The sequence below is a fragment of the Rosa rugosa genome, chromosome 6 (genome assembly GCF_958449725.1).
Source record: "Rosa rugosa chromosome 6, drRosRugo1.1, whole genome shotgun sequence".
NCBI classification, from domain to species: Eukaryota; Viridiplantae; Streptophyta; class Magnoliopsida; order Rosales; family Rosaceae; genus Rosa; species Rosa rugosa.
The window spans coordinates 43,092,972-43,098,470 of record NC_084825.1 but is presented as its reverse complement, the minus strand read 5'-3'; the positions used below and the strand labels follow the sequence as shown (position 1 = coordinate 43,098,470).

The 5,499-nt window shown below is 35.3% G+C and overlaps 1 long non-coding RNA gene across 5 annotated transcripts; it reads left to right on the top strand.

Annotated features, from left to right (window-relative positions):
- Window positions 1-1,209: 1,209 nt before the first annotated feature.
- Window positions 1,210-4,310, top strand: LOC133713621 (uncharacterized). Of its 5 annotated transcripts, XR_009848162.1 has the most exons (5): window positions 1,210-1,374; window positions 1,454-1,565; window positions 1,671-1,738; window positions 2,632-2,687; window positions 3,642-4,310. It is a non-coding gene; the product is annotated as an uncharacterized LOC133713621 (long non-coding RNA). The 5 variants fall into 5 exon arrangements; XR_009848159.1 differs by having other exon boundaries at window positions 1,454-1,738; XR_009848160.1 differs by having other exon boundaries at window positions 1,210-1,565.
- The last annotated feature ends 1,189 nt before the right edge of the window (window positions 4,311-5,499 follow it).

Sequence of the window (5,499 nt, the reverse complement as noted above, 5' to 3'; positions counted from 1 at the left end):
TATATTGCAAGATTTATCTTACTCTTGACCATCTTCACTTCTTACTCAGTTGATGTTTTCACCAGAAATTTTCATAGGAATATATATATATATCTCGGAATCACACACATGCATGAAATTTTATCTGATTGACCATCAACCATTGTCACCAGAAATCAGGCAAGAAATCTCTCTCTGACAAATTAGACTCTTTTGCCCCATATCTCCTTAGCTGAAAGTATAAACAAGTCGAAGTTGTCTTTCTTTAACAATCGTCAGACTTACGGACAGAGGCTGACAATACAGTTCATTCAACTAAGAGTACCAACTCTCAGAACTCGTTTCCTCTTCCTTCATAATGTACCTCAAATTACCTTCAACTGAAACACCCAACTTTGCTGTTACATTTCAAGCTATACATCTGAAGAAAAAAGAAAAACACATTTGAATTACAGAATACAAATTTAGAATTTGTGATCTGCATAGGGCAACAGCATAAGGGACTATAGTCTGAGTCAAGATCAACACCAAACATCACCAGAATTAGCATATATTACAAACTACGTATCACCTAAACAATACTAACAGATTCATAGACAATTGCACACGTACTATGCTGTTCATAGTATTTTGCAATATAGAGTAAATTTAGTACAATGATGCATCAGTTCATTCAGAATATTGCTTAAGAAGTCTACATATATATAGGAAAATTCGATGCAAAGTTGTATACTTGTATAACACTAGTAATCTTGAAGTCTTGATTCATAAGCGCGCACACAGAGAAAGATGCAAAGTAGTATAACACTAGTAATCTTGAAGTTTTGATTCAGAAGCGAATGGTCCCAGTCTGGATACCAAAAGTAGAACAAGGAGCGCAAAGAAGTTGATTTAGAGTATGAGATGTAGCTAAATGATATTCCTTTAGTTCACCATTTAAATGCTTAAGAAACAAAGTCGCAACTGTCTTCCTTGCTTCCAACATCAGCTTTTTTGTTTTCTGTCATTCTGTCCCTAACACTGTATAATCAATCACTTAGTCAAGAAGGGTCCTTTAATAAAGGACTATAGGATCAGTAAAAAGATGTTCCTTTAACTTTTCCATAACAAGGTTTACAGCATTTAATTAAGAATTTCATTAGTAATTATAAATATACAAAAGTAAAATGGGATTGTCACTGTTCAATGAACAGTGATGAACAGTGATACAGCTCTTTTTTTCTTTCCGGATTTGCCCTCAAAACAGATAAACATACTGTTATGCTGTGACGCTTTTGTCTCTTCTGCCGCTTCGATCTTTTTTCTTTAATTCGTTTTGGGTCTTGGTCGGTTTCGTCAGAGAAGGTCGGTGAGAAAAAGAGACAGAAGGGCTGAACCTGCCGGGTGGATAGTAAGGTAATCGATTTTGGCTGTTGGTTTGAAATCAATCAATTTCCCATTTTTTTGATGATGGGTTTTGTTGTCACCCCGACAGAGAGAAGGCGAGAGTAAAAAAGAAAGAGTGAGAAGAGAACAGGGAGAGAAGAGAAAGAAGAAGAAGAAGGAGGAGGAGACGGGAAGCTCTCTTGGTTTTCTTTGATCAGTTGGTATTTGTGGGAATCTGATGTGGTTTCTGTCTGAATTTTTCTGATTGAAATTCTTTCCGGGATTTCTTATGTGTAGTTAATTCAGGCTCCCGTATTTGTCTTCAGCTGACCAAGCCTGTTACTTAGCCCCCATTGGTATGGAGACTGGGGAGTTTGCGGAGCTGCTGCCTGTGGTATGCTCTTTGCTTCTTCTTGATCGCCCCGTATTTGCATGTTTACTATTATGTTGTAGTTTAGTTTGACATTGCAAACAAATGAAGCAATTGCTTGATAACTGGACGATAAGTGAATCTGAAATTATAAAATGCAAGCGCATATCTATAAACCCAAATTGGGTGCTGATATGGGCCATAGAAACTAAACTCAACTCAGGAAACTGAGAGAATGGACCTTTTTGAGGTTTCTGTTTGATTATCCATAAGCGAGAGAGCTATAGGAAGAGTAGTGCAAAACTTTAAAACCCAAGTGTGTAGATTTGGATTTTTGAAGACTGGAAAAATCAGGTCAAGAAAGTTATGTGCAAGGAATTGGAGAGATATTTTGTTTGATATACGGTTTGTGTCCCTGATAATTGATTGTGATCAAGGGTCAATATGATTCGAATTTGTAGCCTTGGCATTTCTTAAGACTAGCTCGAAAGTTGGTTATTGAAGTTTGATTGTGATGCATGGATTTGCATTATGCTAGAGTTGTTATTGAATTTCTGTCATCAACTTCTGTTAAGCCATCACTGGTACATCACTGGGTTACATTCAGCCTGGATTGGGTGATGTTGTGATTTGGTGTTGATAAAATCAGTGAAAGGCTTTGACATCAATGAAAGAAAGGTAATAGGAAGGGTTCATGTATACTACAAATTTAATACTTTAAGCTGTAAATACACACGCTTGGTCCCAAATTTATTTCCCCTGATCTGCTAATCTATGGAGTGTGAATAAAACAGTGAACTTCAATCTCTAAAATAGAACTGCACACTTATAGTTTAATCTATGACTTTGTGTAGATTTTCCATTTACATACCTGGCTCACACTTGAGTTCACTATTTCCTTTCATTTTTGTTTGCAGGTGATGGAGTGACAGAGAAAAATCCTGAACCTTCAATGTATCTGACAGTTGTTAAGGTAATTGATCTACAGCCTTATTTCCTCCATATGTATATATATCTCAATTATCTTGCTCAATTACATTGTATTGTCTGTCTCTGTATATAGTGTTACTGATCAAATTTCCAAAAAGAGAGATCGCTAAGCTTTATCTATATCCAGCAACCACATAGAAATTGAAGATGGTAAAACTTTCCTGACCTTATTGCCTATCTGTGGAGAATTGGGTGAATGCCATGTCTCAGCCAATGTCTGGCAATGAATAAAGCAAGAATTTATAAACATTCCCCTGTTTAATTAAATACATATATGCATAAGATTTTTGGATACTCATCCTCTGAATGACAAAATCTGTCATAGCATTCAATTCTACACAGGTTAGGATTTAAATGTGTCTATATAATTTCAATGTATAAATTTAAAAACCAAATTAAGGACCTTAATTTTCTGATGACCTTGCCATCTCGAGGATGGTCGATCAGTCGTATGACAATGATTATATCACAGTCATTCCCATCTGAATCCCAGCATAGCTGTAGCATGAAAATTCCTGTCAAAGGAGAATGTATATGACCACTATTCCACCGAAAGTAAAACCAAGCTAAAGCTATTGTTCTTTATTCTTACATGATCAAAATCCAATTCTCTTTCCTATATTCTCTTTTGATGCCACATTCTGAGATTTTCATTTGATATATAACATAGGCCAATGTATTTCTTGAAAATTCTTATGCTTCTCAACCTCTGAAGACATCACCTTAATCTCATCGATTCACCTGATTTTCTATCCTGGTATTACAAATTTTCCTTTGACAATATGTAATGGTTTTGTGTACATATTTTTCTGGTCTGTCATATTGTTCTATTGTCTATGGTTGAAGCAGTTGAAAAAATGGGTATGGCAATATCTAGGATGGTGAAGATGCTGTTTGCAAGGAAAGAAAAATATAATATCATCATGTTTGTTTGCAGGTCCATTAAAGTTTTGGCGAAAATTGAGATCTTCGAAGCCATTCAGAAGCAGGAAGAAATCATTGAAGCTTCCTATGGAGCCATGATTGCTCAGGTTGATCTTGGAGTTGAAATCCCACTCGAACATGTTCCAATTGTCCAAGAGGAAATAAGTCAAGTGTGTGGGTAGCTAAACAATGTTTTGTAGCTTCTCAACTACCTGAATCAATGATTGAATACCCAACCCCAACACACATTGAGGTACCACTCTTAATTGTACTAATGATACTGATAACAGTGGAAGATCAAGAAAATATATTTTCTCTATAATGACTTCAAACGCAATGCCATGATGAATATCTCCTCTGCCTTCACTGATCAGAAAAGAAGATTTTTTTTCCTCACCTTGGTGTTGGATTGGACAATCAATGTGATGAACCAGTTTCAAAGAAACCGTGTGCTTCCCCATCATGGACTACACGCAATTAAGAAGAGCTACTAGATTGCAAAACGCAATCAGAGGTTTTAAAGAGCTTAGAAAAGATGGCGCCTTACTTGAAAATTTTCACCTATGAACGATTGGATCGGTTAAAAAGAACTGCCATCTTCACTGAATGTGAAGTGGGAATGTGATAGAGTTAGTAATCGAGAAGTGAAGGAAAATATTTGACATGTTGCTCCTTTCTGATTTTGGTTGGGTTTCTTTTCTATTTTGTTTTGAATTGGTTTGCCTACTTGAATTCTTTTCGTTTGATTAGTTGTTAGTTGTTAGTTGTTAGTTGTTAGTTTAGTTAGAAAGGAAAAAAAAAAAAAAAAGCAATTTACAATTGTTATACGATTTGAATGCATTATAGTATAAGTTTATACTACCCGCAGCAAAGCGCGGGATCTTTAACTAGTATAACTAATAGTATTATAGCTACTTGATCCACAGAAAACTAAATTTTATTCTTGAAATTTTGTACTGTACACTGCAATTTGCAACTCCATTACTAGTCCACAAAGTCAAGCTGCTTCTCATTTACAAGAATATCTACTAAAGATCGACGACACCACCATATACTCTCAGGAAATACAAGCTAAGAAACACCAGCTAATCTAGCAATACAAGCTAAGAAACACCAACTAATCTAGTATCAACAGACAGCTGTGTTTTCAGTCTAAATAAATAATCAGAGAAAACAAAGTCCTGACTCTACAGGAACCTAAAATAGCCGATCAGTCGACCACAGTCTGATTCTTCACAATGTTCACAAGTCCTATATTGTTACGAACTTCCAACCAAGTAACCCAACATACTGCTAGTATATCCAACACCTTATGCTTCTTACTAAGTAAGTAACTAGTGACCATCTTCCGGCATCAATTAAAAACGTAGTATAACACTGCTTGCACTAGCCTCCTTAAATAGCATCCACAACATGTTTAATGTTAAACGGCAATCCAGGATTCCAGGCAACTGTTTAAGAAGTAAAGAAAAGAGGGAAGAAAATTATATCTAGGGATCATACCTGATCTTTTACTAACTATGCAGGATAATACAGTCAACAGTCATCCGAAAGAGGGTTAAGCATATGTAACAAATAGGCATTAATCACATGATCGGACACAATTCATAGAACTAAGGGGGGTGTATTCATTTAAGAGTCTACAAGATTTTTTTTTGTATTTTGAAAATCTATGGGTATTCAATTGAGATTTTAAACAATTCTTTAAAATCTTGATGTATTCAATTAATATTTAAAATTATCCATTCAAATATGTAGATATTCAAAAGTATACGGATTTTTAAGGATTTCATTAAATGCTGGATTTTGGAGGATTTTATAGTGCTTTTTATACATATCAACACTCAAAAACAATTCAACCACTTCCCAAG